The sequence below is a fragment of the Heliangelus exortis genome, chromosome Z, assembly GCF_036169615.1.
Source record: "Heliangelus exortis chromosome Z, bHelExo1.hap1, whole genome shotgun sequence".
NCBI classification, from domain to species: Eukaryota; Metazoa; Chordata; class Aves; order Apodiformes; family Trochilidae; genus Heliangelus; species Heliangelus exortis.
Genome location: NC_092454.1, coordinates 2236524 through 2251138, shown reverse-complemented (window position 1 = coordinate 2251138; position 14615 = coordinate 2236524). Strand labels below are relative to the sequence as shown.

At 46.3% G+C, this 14615-nt stretch overlaps 1 long non-coding RNA gene across 1 annotated transcript; it reads right to left on the bottom strand.

Moving 5' to 3' along the window:
• Nucleotides 1-70: 70 nt before the first annotated feature.
• On the bottom strand, nucleotides 71-6766 carry LOC139790228 (uncharacterized). The gene is made up of 4 exons (XR_011723429.1): nucleotides 6676-6766; nucleotides 2879-3041; nucleotides 1697-1789; nucleotides 71-97 (listed from the first exon to the last, which is right to left on the bottom strand). It is a non-coding gene; the product is annotated as an uncharacterized lncRNA (long non-coding RNA).
• Nucleotides 6767-14615: the final 7849 nt, after the last annotated feature.

Sequence of the window (14615 nt, the reverse complement as noted above, 5' to 3'; positions counted from 1 at the left end):
ATGTTTTTCCTCATTTTCTCAACCTCCCCTGCCACTCTAATGTCTCCTCCTGTGCTGCAGCTCCACACAGCACTCCAGGTTCACTTCTGGCTTTAGCCTAGTTGTAAGGACAGGATTTTATTAGGATAATTTTTTTTTTTTCTTACAGGCTGAATATTACAAAATAAAAATCCCTCCTGGGGCAGGAAAGGGATTTGCTCTCTGTCTCTTCTACCCCAATGGCTACAAGACCTGCTCAAGCAGGGAAAACTCCCAAAACCAGCTGAGCAAGCCCCCAAAACCTTCCTTCCTATCCTGTTTTCTTTCAGCCAGAGCAGTACCACTACTGCTTCAGGCTGGGGGAAACAAGTTTTTGTGTTATTTGCTCTCTCTGGCCATGGCAGGGAGCACAGTGGACTCTAGAAGGACAACTTAGGACAAACTTCTTCTTCTCTGTTGACTTCCTGCCTTAATCTCTTTCACCTCCATTCAGTATCATTTTTTCCCCCCTTAAAATGCTTCACCTTTGCCTGACTTCATTAGTTGGCCCATTTGTGGATACTTTTAAGAACTTCACTCCAAGCTGAGGTTCTCCCAGCTCCTCCCATAAAAGAAATCTACTATATCCCTATATTTTTTCTGATACCAGAAGTCATCCAAGCCATCTAGGACTCAGTTTTTGCCTTTCAGGTGATTTTCCTTCATGGACAAGCTTGTGTCCCTTTCACATCCAGCCACTCTCTACAAGAAGAACAGTAACTCACAAGAAAGGAGCCTCAGGCAGCCTCAGGTTTAGGTTGGAACTGGATGATCTTTAAGGTCCCTTCCAACCCAAACCATTCCATGATTATCCCTCCCTCTGGTTCACCCAGGATCCCTTTTTCTCCTCCATTTCCCACCCCTTCCTTGTCCTTGATCATGGCTTGGGCAGCAGAATTCCCTGACACAGGAGTTATCAGTTGTTTCACACAGAATAATTCCAAGCTACAAAAACCTGGGTGGAATAAAATCAACACAACAACTGTGGGAAGAGAAAGATCAGCCAGGAGTTTAGGGACTGAGGATGCTGCAATCACCACCCTAGCAGGTAAACCTTGTCAACCATCCCCCAAAACCCAAACCTTTCCCAGAAAGGTGACCATTGGCTGTCCATGAAACCCAAGATCCTGCTCCTCAGACCGTGACAAGGAGCTGTAATTTTATGCCTGTTCAGATGCTGACATTCCAACATAAATTATCCAGCTCACTGCCTCCCCAGCCAGCCCAGCAGCAGACACAAAGAATCCAGCAACTTTTGCAAATCCATGCAAAAAAACCACCAAAAAAGGCTCAGGAGACCTCATGCTGCCCAGAGGGATGGGTCAAGCAGCTTGACCCAGAGATGACCTAAGTTTAGAGTACACACACACACACACACAAAAAAAAAAAAATCAGACCATTTTTTTAATTGCTTGATTACTGGGTTGTTGCCTTCCCCCTCCCCCATCTCTATTCTTTCTGTTCTGAGTTGTTCTGAAGCCCTTTCACAAAGCTTTGGGATGTTTATAGCAAAACTGAATAAGAAGATACAAAGCACAATGGCTCAGAATCCTTTTCTTCTGGCAGGCCTTGCAATAGAACAAAAAGGGACCAATAAAAACCAGGCTTTTTGCAAAGTAATTATTGCAAATGGGCAAACCAGCTCAGACAAAGAAAAGACACAAGATTTGGCCCAAACCTGATGTCAGATCTGGTGGATTTGGGGTTTTTTTCTTCCACATGGCTTTCCATCTCCTCTTTCTGGTTGCAAGCAGATGTATCCCAGCAAATCCTGAAAAGAAAGGCCACATACAGCTTAGGAGTGCACTGAACCAATCTCCCTCCTGTCCCATAAAATCCACAGATGTTAAGGAGAAGATCCAAATCTGGTGGTTCTTTCAATAACCTGTTAAAGAAACCCCTGGAAAAGCTGGATTGGATATTATTAAATACAATAATTCCATTGGAGGGAAACTTCCAGCAACAGACCTCAAGTCATCAGTTGGATCAGAAAGCTTGAAATGTCTCCCTGAATTTCAGACCATCTGGATCCTTTACAGATGGTAGAAACCCTCATCCCCATATCACATACCAGAAGGTGAATGAAACTGAAAATTAAGGGAGAAGGACACTCCTGATGGTTGTTATGATATAACCAGAAAATTGTTTTGTTTGGAAAAGACCTTGGAGATCATCAACTCCAACCCTTAACCCAGCCCTGCCAAGGCCACCCCTGCCCCATGGCCCTCAGCACCACAGCTCCAGGGCTTGGAAATCCCTCCAGGAATGATGGGGACTCCAGCCCTGCCCTGGGCAGCCTGGGCCAGGCCCTGACAACCCTTGCCAGGGAGAAATTCTTCCCAAGCTCCAATCTAAACCTCCAGCTCAATTCCTCTTCTCCCATCCCTTCTTCCTTGGGAGCAGAGCCCGACCCCCCCTGGCTCCAACCTCCTCTCAGGGGGTTGCAGAGAGCCAGAAGCTCTCCCCTCAGCCTCCTTTGCTCCAGGATCTGGACTTCTCTGGTCTCTCCAGACCCTTCCCCAGCTCCATTCCCTTCTCTGGACACACTCCAACCCCTCCATGTCCTTCTTGGTCCAGAATTGAGCCCAGGATTTGAGGTGCAGCTTCAGCATCCCAGGGAGATCAGGCAGAACACTCTCAGGACAGAAGCAGCACAATTCCACATTTGCCTGACTGATTTCAGTAAGCAAAGCTACAAAACCAGGGCCACTTGAGGTTTGTTTTTTTTTTTTTTTTTGCAAGTTGTGTCTGTAAAGCTTCCTCCTGGCCAAGAGGCCTCATCTCAAGTGCTCTCTCCTGGTTTTGCACAAGTCCTGCTCAGCAGGACACGCACACCCAACACAGCAAAGCCCATGCACACCTCTCCCAGCTGCTTTCCCTTGGACATCTGCAGGAATTTTTTTTTTTTTCCTCTCAGACTTGAGGTTTGGTGGGATTCAACCTTTGGAGAGATGCAGCTTGAGGAAGGTGGCAGAAGCTGAGCTGCCTGGGGGAGGAACACGCTGGGAGCTTCACGAGACCTCCTGCAAGAGGCATAAATTGCATCAAAAATTCAACTTCATCCATTCTCCTTCCCATCCTCCTCAGTTCCTGGCCTGGAATTCCTGTCTGAAGTCCAAGCCACGTGCTGCCTCCAAGCCAGCTCCAGGAACAACATCAAAGCCCTGACCTCGACTGATTCCATGTTCTGGCCAACAGCCCTCAGCAGGACACGATGAACTTCTCTCTCCTGCATCTTTACAAAACCCAGCCAAAAGGAGCTCCAGTTTGACCCCAAAATCTTCAATCAACTTTTTGCTGCTCCATAAGAGGATTTTAGTGTTCCTTAAAGTCCCCATCTGGGAGACCATGAGAAATAAGCAGAGAGAAACCTGCCAGAAAGGTAGGAAAAGTGATGGACCTGACTGTAAAAATGAAATGTTGGCAATCAAGGGGAAGAATAGGGGGGAAAAGGAAAAAAAATCTTTGGTTAATCAAAGGTTTCCCTTTTTTTCTAGTCCTATTACAAGGTATTAAGTAGGGGGAGAAGTGAGGACAAAAAGCAAAGAGAGTTATGATATTAAAATGGATAATATCTCCTGGAGGTAATCATCACTAATATCACTAATAATAGAAGAAACTGGGACAGGAGAAAAGACCCAGAAAAAAATCTTCCACTCCTCCACTTTTACCAAAATTCCACGTTACAAACACAACAACATTTTGATGAAGACCCTGGTAATTAAAATCAGGTCCTGTGTAGGCTGCTAGAGCCAAAGTCAAGCTCTGCTCTTCATCACTAAGTTCCAGAAACCACCCAGGAGACAACTCTTGCACTTAATTCTGCAGAATCACAACTCTTGCCCTTTGGGAAAGTCAACCTACCCCTGGACTGCTGCACCTGCATCCTGGGGCTGGCTCCCTGAGCCACCTCCTCTCCCCAGGAGATCCATACTGATGTTCCTCACTGGTTTTTCTGCCAAGCTGCAGCAGCTGACCTCCTTTTAACTCCACTCCACCACGAAGATGGGCTCCATCCATCCCTAAATCTTCAGCTTTTGAAGGACCTGAGGATGAGCTGCTCCTACTCCTGGAGTAGAAACCCTACTCATGGTCCCAGTAACACCTGGGGCAAGATGAGCAGTGTAGATGTGGGTTCCCATGTCCCTGCACCCCCAGAGTGACACAGCTGAGGTCAGAGAAGGGATTTTATAAAGTTTTTCCATAAAGTGGGATGGAGGAGGGGTTGCTCCAGCCAGGCCACCCACCTGCTCCCTGCCATAATCCTTGGGGTGATTGGTCCCTGAAATAAATTGGGGTGGTTCCTGGGCTCTGCTGTATCAGAAACTTGGGAAGGAAAGATGGGATGAGAACTGTCCTCATAGAATCATGGACTTGGTTTGAAGGGACCTTCCAAGGCCATCCAGTCCAACCCCTGGGATATCTCCAGCTGGATCAGGTTGCTCAGAGCCCTGGAATGACCTGGAATGGTTCCAGGGATGGGGCATCTCCCAGGTCTCTGGGAAACCTGGGCCAGGGTCTCCCTGCCCTCAGAATAAAGAATTCCTTCCTCACGGAAGGAATTCTCAGGTCCAAGGTGCTCTTCTCCCCTCCCAGGTGCTTCTCAGCTACCATCAACTGGTGACCATACAATCCCACCAGACCCTTCCCTAAATTTCCACCTAGCTTGGGAATTCCAGTTGAAGGACCCTGTCCCTCCTTCCCATGCTGGTGGGGTCTCACAAGGGTTTTACAGCTTTGCTCTCTGCTCCCTCTATTTGATTATTTTGGTTTAAAAACAGGGGATAAAGCCACTGCCATCCCCTGTTTCACAGCAGCCCAGAGAACTGAAGCAGCCACTCCTTGGGTTGGGGCAGATTTACATCTTGGGATATAGACAGAGGAAAAAAAGTGTTTGTAAACCAGGGATGATTCCTCCCTCATTACCTCAGTGTCCTTCAGTGGGTGCAGCCTGTCAGCCCCATTCAGCCCCCCTTTTATTTATTATTTTATTCCTGCATAATCTGGGCTCTGAACAAAGATGTGCCTTGTTCAGCTCCCCAGCTCTCCAACAGCAACTGTTGTTTTAAATTCCTGTCTGGTTGTTTTCTCCCCCCCCTCCTTTGGCTGAATCAGCTTTTAGCTTCCATTTGAAAAAAAAAAAAAAAGCTTTTTTCTTTCAGAAAGAAGCAGGAGCTGGTTTTCTGATCCCACAGAGTTACCTCCTTCAGCAGCTTCAGCAGCATTTGGCTGCTCCAGCAACCTGGGGACCTGTTTGTGTCAGTGTTCCCAGTTTGCCTAGAACATCCCATCCCATCCCATCCCACCCCATCCCACCCCATCCCATCCCATCCCATCCCATCCCATCCCATCCCATCCCACCCCATCCCATCCCATCCCATCCCATTCCTTTAATGTGACCAAGCTCAAGAAACAAAGCAAAAAACCAAACCTGGCTTTGTGCAAGCCCTGATTTAGCTTTTTCCTTCTGCTTATAAGGAAAAAAAAATTAAATACATATATAAAATTATTACTATGGAGCAGTTGAGGCCCCTCAAGTTGAAGATTTAAGAGCTCCAGTTGAATTTTGCTTTGAATATCTCCACTGCCCCATGGAGGAAAGGTCCAAAGAAGATCACAGGAGCCAACAAACCATCTCCCAGTGCCCATCACCCTGCAGATGGTCTCTGTACCCATTGCAATTTGAGGTGACCTATTGCAAAATAAGATGCCAAGCATCTCCCTCCTGGCCCCTGGACTCCTGTTGCCTGTCCAGAGTCTCTGGAGATGATGCTGAAGCAATCACAGATGTAATATTTTGACTGCTTGGCTGACCACAAAAAGGGTCTTTGGTTCTAGCACAGAAAAAGCAAAGTAGATCCAAGGTTGGTGGTCAAGCCTGATGTCTCAAGGACAGCTTGGAGGTCACACACTGGGCCAGACACACCAAATATGCTATAAACTCCTCAGCAAACTGCCAAAACCAAGCTCTGAGCTGGTCTCTGTTCCTGCAGGATGCTCAAAGCCAGCCTAGATGTTCAGCCCAGCAATCCCTCAGCACATCCCATCATTTGCTGCACCTACAGCTCCAGGTGAAACTGCTTCAGGTCTGGGCAGGAGCTGCTTGCTGAGGTTTGAGAGGTGGAGAAGGATGTTAGGAGCAACCCAGCCCCCTTGAAGGTGATGTGCCAAGGCTGGAATCTGTTTCAAGACAAACATTTCTGTGGCCAGCTGTCTGCAAGCACAGGTTTGGGTAAGAAAGAGAAAGTTCCTCTCAACCCCATGCACAAAGAGGGGCTCCGGGAAAGCTGGAGAGGGAGTTTTACAAGTGATGGGAAGAGAAGGAACAGTTTCAAACTGAAAGAGGGGAGACTGAGGTGAGATCTTAGGAAGAAATTGTTGCATTTGAGGGTGCTGAGCCCCTGTGCCAGGTTTCCCAGAGAAGCTGTGGCTGCCCCATCCCTGGCAGTGTCTCAGGTCAGGTTGGATGGGGCTTGGAGCAACCTGGGCTGGTGGGAGGTGTCCCTGCCCATGGAAAGAGGGTGGAACAAAATGATCTTGAAGATCCCAATCCAAACCATTCTCTGACCAGTGCTGACCAAGGATGAACAAAAAGACACATGCATTTTGGCAACAAGAGCCTTTGCAACAGCAGGAGAATGTTATCAGAGCTCCTACCTCACTGAAGTCTGCAGAAGGAACAGTCCCTGGTGTTGAATGACCAAGTGGTGGATTTGAATTCCCAAATTTTTGGTGCAATCTGGTCCCCAATGTGTTCTTTCCACCCTTGAGGAAGCAAACCAGAAAGACAACAAGGCTGCTGAGATCCTTCACTTTTCCTGCAGAGCTTCAGGGCAATCTCCTACCAGTCCCTGGAGTAAAACCAACTCACTCCACTCAGCCACAACCAGATCCTTCAGGTGAGAACCAAGTGATGTGTTCCCCAAGCACCTCCAGTTTGGGGGTGTTCAGGTTTGGGGGGTCCAAACCCAAGTTTTGGTCAGGTTTTGGATGTGGTCCCATGTGAAGACCTCCCTTTTGTACTCATCATCTGCTGTTATCAGGTCCATTATTCTTCAAAACACCAAGAAGCCAATGAGAGACCATAATAACCCTGAAAAAAAAAAAAAAAAAAAAAAGAAAAAGCCCTTTTCTATAGCAGAGGAGGACATGGCTAAACCTGAGGCCTCAGACCAGTTCTCCAGCATGTTTGGAAGAGCTTCTGCCAGAACTTGGTGTTTTATGGACTTTGTGGTTGATACATTCACTTGTCAAGAGACAAGAACCACAGGTTTTGCACAGGAGTTTCCACACAGAGAGGAATTTCCACCTTGAAACACCCCAGATTTTCAGATCTGGAGATAAATCCTCAAATCTATGCTCACCTGTCACACAGGACCTGGGCTTGATATCAGCCCTGTGTTTCTTGTACCTTCTGGAAAAAACAGCCCAGATAAGGTGAGGGGACACTGGAGGAGGTCTCACGCTGCTCTAAGCTCTGCTTTTAGGGTGAAAACCAGCAAGTTCAGGTTATTAAAACTCTGCTTTGAGTTCCAAGTGCTTTCTACCATGTGCTGCCATCCTTCCAGCACAGAGGGGTCCTGTCCTTGGACAGTGTATGAAACAGAGCATAAAAACCTGAGGGAGCTCCTCAACCAAGCAATGACTACTGCAAGAAGCCCAGATTTGCCCTCAGACCTCACAGATAGGTAAGGGAAAGCAGTTTGGAAGAAGGAAAGGGAAGAGGAACACACTTTGGGATGAGTTTTGGAGTGTGTGGCTTCCTGGGAGGACATGTGCTCCTGTGGAGCTGGAATATCCACCTAGCTATCAAGATACATAATGATAAAAAAACCCCAAGCAGTTACACCTGACAACTCAATTAAACAGTTTCTATATATTCAGGGTTTTATCCCTTTTTCCTTTAAAAAATGAAATAAAATTAAAATCCCAGTCAACCCTTCAGCCCTTGCAACAGCAAAATTTTCTATCTAATTTCAATGCTGAAGATGACTTTTTAGATTTAACTTAAATGCCTGAGATAAGGAGGAAGGTGACAAAGATGCTCCAGGGGCTGGAGCAGCTCTGCTGGGAGGAGAGGCTGAGGGAGCTGGGATTGTTCAGCCTGGAGAAGAGAAGACTCCATGGGGACCTCAGAGCTGCCTTCCCATTCCTGAAGGGAACCTCCAGGAAGGCTGCAGAGGGACTTTTCCCAAGAGTGCCCAGTGATAGGTTCCCTATATTTAAAGAGGAGAAGGAATTAGTTATTAAAACCCCAGGTTAAAAAAAGAAGGACAAGAAATCTTGAAGAAATTGCATCAACCACTGCAGCATCAGCAGCCCCTTTGCTACCAAGAAGAAGAAGATAACAGATATTTATTATATTTATTGTATTTATTTTGCCTCTCACAATCCAGTTTTGGTTTGTTTCAAACCAGGTTTCCAGAGTCTGGCTTTGCAATATGATCTTTCTCTTGAGCCAGTTGGAGGATAATCCATTTTTCCCCTCATCTGGCAACACCTTGCAACAACATACCCTGCCTTTATGGAGTCCCTTTAATCTTGGCTGAAGTGTTTATGGACCATGGGCCTCCTTCCACTTCCAGCTGCAAGCCCAGGCTGGTTGGGAAAGAGGTGAATTAAAAGAGGGCAAAAAAAGAAGTCATCTCTCCAGTGTGCACAACAGCAAAAATAAGAATTAACTCCATATGAAGCCCATTTGGTTCTGGCAGGGTTTGCTCTCTGGTTTTCTTTCTTCCTGCTGCTCAGCATAAGAAAAGATGAAGAGATGGCTGGAGATCACCTTGAGTAATAAAGGAGGGTTTCTTCCAGGGGGTTTAGTTGGTGTAGGAAAGAGAACACAGAGGCCTCAAAATAGAGTAAAGATAGATTAAAGATAGATAAAGATAAAGAAAGACTAAAGATAGATTTTTGTGCTGGGGACCTGGGTACCCAGGAACAGAGAGATGCTTCCCCAGGGGTCACATGGAACCCAGCAGTGATATGAGGTGTGGGGAGGGAAATGAAGTCAGGTGCCTGCACCACAGAGCTCCAACTCCAAGAAAACTGCAAAATCCTTTCCATGTTAGCCAGATTTGAAAGCTGGGATAGATATTGGGAAGGTCATTGCCCTCAGGCTTGCAGGCTTAGATGCAATTTATGGGGTGGCCACCAAGATATCTTGTCCTGCTGTACCAGGTGTCCCTTTTAAAGAGATTTGAACCATAATGCTGCATAGTTTGTGTGGGCAGAGGAGCAGCAGCTTTATTATCTCAGCAATTTGCATGCTCCAATTCCTAGTCACCAGATTTGTCCACAGAAGGCACCAAAACCCTGTGAAGATACAAGAAAAAACTTACCAAGCATTGGGTGTCACAACCCTTCAGATCCACAGGGTATGGCCCAGGTGAGGAGTTACCTTCCTGAAAGGTTTTTTAAAATCTCTTCTCTTTCAAACAAATAAAAACCCCATCACCAACAAAAAACAACCACCAGCAATAGCAGAGGAACCAGCTACTGATGATTCAGTTTCAAAGATCTGAGAGAAAAAGCATCAGGGGTGAGTGGAAAAGGGAGGGCAGCACCTGAAAGCAGCTGAGAATGGGAGAGGACTCTAACTTTGTGTTTTCAGACCTCTGTGTTTCCAAACTGCAGGTTTCCCACAAAAAGGAAACATTTTGCACTTACAGAGATGGTGAAGTGGTTCAGTGTCTTCTCCCTGTTCAGTTTTTGAGCAACATGACTCTCACTGGCATCATCTGGGTGAGGATGAGGAGTTTGGTTCCCTATCCAGAGGCACCTACAGAAATGATCCAAGGTTCTTTAATTCCAGAATCATTTAGGTTGGAAAACACCTTTAAAATTGAGTCCAACCACTGATCTAACACTACCAAGTCCACCACTAAACCATAGGCATCACATCTATAAATCTTTGAAAAACCTCCAGGGAGGTTGAGTTAATTTTTGAAGGTCATATTACTTGGAAAAAAACCAGCATTAAATCTTACCAAGCAGCAGCTAATAAGAAAAAAACAAACAAACCAACCACAACCCAACTTTAAATTAGAGAAAAGCAGATTTAGATTGGATGGTAGGAAAAAATATATGTAACATGAGGGCAGTGGAACAATGGCTGAGGTGGCTGAGGTCTCATCCTTGGAGATACTTAACCTCATCCTTGGGGATACTCAAGCTCACCCCTGGAGATATTCAACTTCATCCCTGGGGATGTTCAACCTCATCCCTGGAAATATTCCAGGTGAGGCTTGAGGAGGCTCTGAGCAGCCTGATCTAGGTGAGGTGTCCCTGGGGTTGGACTGGGTGACCTTTGGAGGTCCCTTCCAACCCAAATTATTCTATGATTCTATGATTATTTTGAACCTGAGCAGCTTAAGCTGAGATTGGTGGCCTCATTCAATTGGTGAAGATAAAAAAAGAGCAAAGCTTGGAGAAGCTGAGATGGAGCAGAAGAGGCAAAGTGACCTTTAAAAAAGGAGGGTTAATCCCCTTGCCAAAAATGTAACCAAGAAAGGGTAGGACAGACCTAAAGGCCAAAAAAAAAAAAAAAAAAAAAAAAAAAAAAGGCAGAAGGAAGCAAGCACGTGGTAGAAACCCAATTTTTTAAAGTCTGGGTTCAGAAATACCCCCAGCCTCAGCTGGCAGGAGATGAGTGGAGAGAAGAGCATGAAATTGGGCAAACAGCCCCAGGGAGGCTGATGGAGGACAAGGGTGGAAGTTGGATGTGGTCACCAGGCCTGAAAAACCTCAAAAACAGGGAATGGAAGAAGGCAGTGAGGGAGAGGGCTTCAAAATAGAGTTTTATCAGCTTCCTAAATATATTTATGCTGACTCAGATCTGCTCTCCCCACCAGTTGCCTGTGGGAGGGAAACAAGCCAAGCAGTGGTCAACAGCTGAGAAGGTCAAGAGGTTGAACACTCAATATGTGGAAATTTCAAGGAGATTTGGAGGGTGGATGCCTGAAATAAAAGGTAGATGCCAGGAAAGAAGAATCATTGCTTGATCAGGTGCTCAGGCACATAAAAAAGTGACCTCTGATATCAAAGAAAGCCATCTACACACCCAAGTAAGGCCCTGGATCTTGAAGAGGATACAAAAATGCCAAGGAGGGCATCAAAACTGGGGTTTCTTCATGGGAAGAAGGGTTTTTCCTCCCAAATCTAAAAGCATGTGGAAATATCCAGGCAGAACCTACATCCACCCCTGGGGTCTGCCCAGCAGCACAAGGATGCAGAGACACCACCCTCTTGAGCTTGAAAAATGATTTTTTTGCTTGCACTTCCTACCTGGAACATGGATTTGGAATATTATCAGTCCCACATGCTTGGGGGGAGCCTGGTTGTTTAATATCCATCTGTTCCTATCTGTCTCCTATATCTGAGTCCTTCAGGTCAGTGTTTCTCCAGCTGGGGCAACAGATCAGGAGCCATGATCCTACAGCAGCTCAAGCTCTGGTGGAGCCAAAACCCTTCCCAAATAGTGAAGCACCCAGTTCTGCAGCTGGTGTGCCCTAAAAGCAGCAGCTTGGATTTATCCAGCTGGCTAAATGCAAGGTGGGTTTCTTCCAGCTCTCACTGTGTCCCCTCAGCATCTGAAAAAATGTTGCCTGAACACACCCCAGAGTGACTGTGTTGGAAAGGTTGGGTCTAGAGCTTGAGTGCTCCACAGATCACAGAATCCCAGACTGGTTTGGGGTGGGAGGGACCTTAAAGTTCATCCATTCCCAATAACTTTCCATAGGCAGGGACACCTCCCACCAGCCCAGGTTGCTCCAAGCCCCATCCAACCTGACCTGAGACACTGCCAGGGATGGGGCAGCCACAGCTTCTCTGGGAAACCTGGCACAGGGGCTCAGCACCCTCACAACAAAGAATTTCCTCCTCATGTCTGACAATTTTCCCCCTTTACAGCTTAAAACTGTTAGCCCTTGTACTCAAAAAGTCTGGGGAAAAACATTAGGGGCTGAGGAGCTGTGGGGGAAATAACCCCAAATATTGAAAGAGCAGGAGACAAAATTCAGAAAAATTAAGGGAGAAAAAAAAGAAAATTGTAATGACTGCATGAAAAGAGAGAGGGAAAAATAATGTTGGGTTGATAAAAATGATACAGCTGCAGAGCAGAAACCTGTGCTAAGGAGAATTCAGGAGCTGGTAGATGTGGATTGCTTGCTAGAGCTGTGCCTAGAGGAGCATCTTCATTTTGGGCACTCCTAATCTGTTCTCTTCCTCTTGTATTCAGACTCCAAGTTGTCTGGGATGAAGATCATTTCTGGTGTATGGGGGACTTAGTCCAGTGGGACTCTGAGCATGGACAGGTAATAACAACAAGACTGACAGCTCAGCCCTGAGGAGCCAAGTTTTGACAATGTAGAAACAGTCAAGACACTCATTCTTTCCTGCCAGAAGTTTAACTTGTGATGAATTATGGATTTAAAACACACACACAAAATACATACATAAACAGGAACTCTTCTGCTTATGGGAAGCCTACAGAAACTCCTGGCATAAGAAAAAAAGCACCAGATCCTTCTCCATCCAGCCTCCATGATGTGGTCAGGCTCTGCTCCCAAGGAACAAGGGATGGGACAAGAGGATTGGGAAGAATTTCTCCCTGGCAAGGGTTGTCAGGGCCTGGCCCAGGCTGCCCAGGGCAGGGCTGGAGTCCCCATCATTCCTGGAGGGATTTCCAAGCCCTGGAGATGTGGTGCTGAGGGCCATGGGGCAGGGGTGGCCTTGGCAGGGCTGGGTTAAGGATTGGACTGGGTGATCTCCAAGGTCTTTTCCAACTGAAATGATTTGGTGATCTTAAAAAAGCCTCTTTCCTATGGGCACTTGCCAATTTCTTGGCTTTTTGGGGACTTAATTACAGGTAATTTGGAGCCAGGTTAAGCAGGCACTTCTGCGCTACCCTACCTTACTTTCTCTGGTTTTTCAGAGTGTTTCAGGGCTTGCACAAATGATCAGACAGAGATAAACATGCCCAGTGAGTTCCTAATTGGGAGGGAGCAGATGTGTTTATGTCACAATGAGCCTTCCCTGCTAGGATCCTATTTATCTGGCCATGGAGCTGATGTGTCTGTTGTTTCTGTCTGAGATGGAATAAAACCCCAACTGAGAATCTCCATCAAATCCTCTGAAAGCTCCTGGAAAGTTTAAAACCAAGATGAGATCTCCATGGGTGGCTCTTCATTCTACATCCAAACACAAGGATGAACTGCAGACAGTTTGGAAGCTACTCTGGAAGCCTCCATCCAGCAAGTCACCCTTGTACCAGGGCCAAAATCTTCCCTTTGCCCAAAGCATAACCCTCAGAAAGGCATTAAGGTTGGGATCAAAGAACAGAAGAACTGGAGAATCACTGCTGGACTGATCCTACTCATCCCCAACACCGTACCACGTGCACTCCAACAGAAACAGAGAGATTATTTGTTGGTTTTAATCACTTCAAGATCCAAAAATTGAGCTTAAAAATGCTGTTTCTAGCTTTAGCCTCTAAAATCAAAGAGAAGAGGTCTCTGTGCACATGGCAGGAGGACACCAGGACCCAAAGGTCACGTTTCCATCACAGCTGATGGTCATTTGACCAAGTGGAACAAATCACCAGGGGGTGAGATGGATGTGTCTGTCCCTTCCCTGCACATTAGCACTTCCAGAAGTGCCATTTGAGCCACCTCTTCCTGTCAAAACTGGATCTCTAGACCAGGTCTTCAAAGCCCACACTTCCCCCTGTGTCTGCACAGCTCCAAGTGGGATAAATTTCCAATTCTGGCAGGGCTTCCAGATAAACAATGCCAAAAACTAAACATCAGAAAACTCAACATGATAAAACTAAGCATCATGGTGCTCAAGTACAGTAGGTTTCTTATTCACTACAAGGAAAAAAAAAAAATCAAAACCTCTAGAAATATTTCCGAGTGGAAGAGCCAAGGTAGGCAGACAAAAAAACAACTCAATATTTGAGTTTCAACTTCAAAATTCAGATGCAACATGGAGCTTCCCTTGCCATTTATCCAGAACAAAATGCTGATTGCAGGGGGTGAGTTCAGCTGAAGAAGGAACCTGATGAAAGAGTTCTCCAAGTCTGTCAGCTTGGAACGACCCAGGTGGAGGGGATGCTCCAGGACCTGAGGTGTCCTGCAGCTTCAATCAAAGCTGAGGCTTCCCAAACTTTCCCTGGAAAACCTTGCACATTCCTTTTTTTTTGCACTGTGGAGATCCATTGCCAGGCTGCACACTGGGCTCCATGATCTGTCATGCTCCAACCATGAGGAACAAGAGATTCCCCCCCTATTTCTGCCAACTGAACAGACAAAAGGAGGAGCTCCAAATCCCTCTCAATTCCCAAGGAGTTTCCAGTCTTCCCATGAAATCAGTTTCCTCCCCAAGCACAACCATGGAACAATGCATGAGTCTCCATCTCTTGCACCTGGAACCCATGAGCACACCAAGGAAGTTGTGCCTGACAAAAATCTTTTCCCTTCCTACATCTGCATTCCATCTTTGGAGCTACCAATGGAGGTTGAAAAAAAAAAAAAAAAACCCAAAAAAAGGCAGTTTGGGCTCTAAGGTGTCAATATTTCAAAGGTATTGAATGCCTCCTA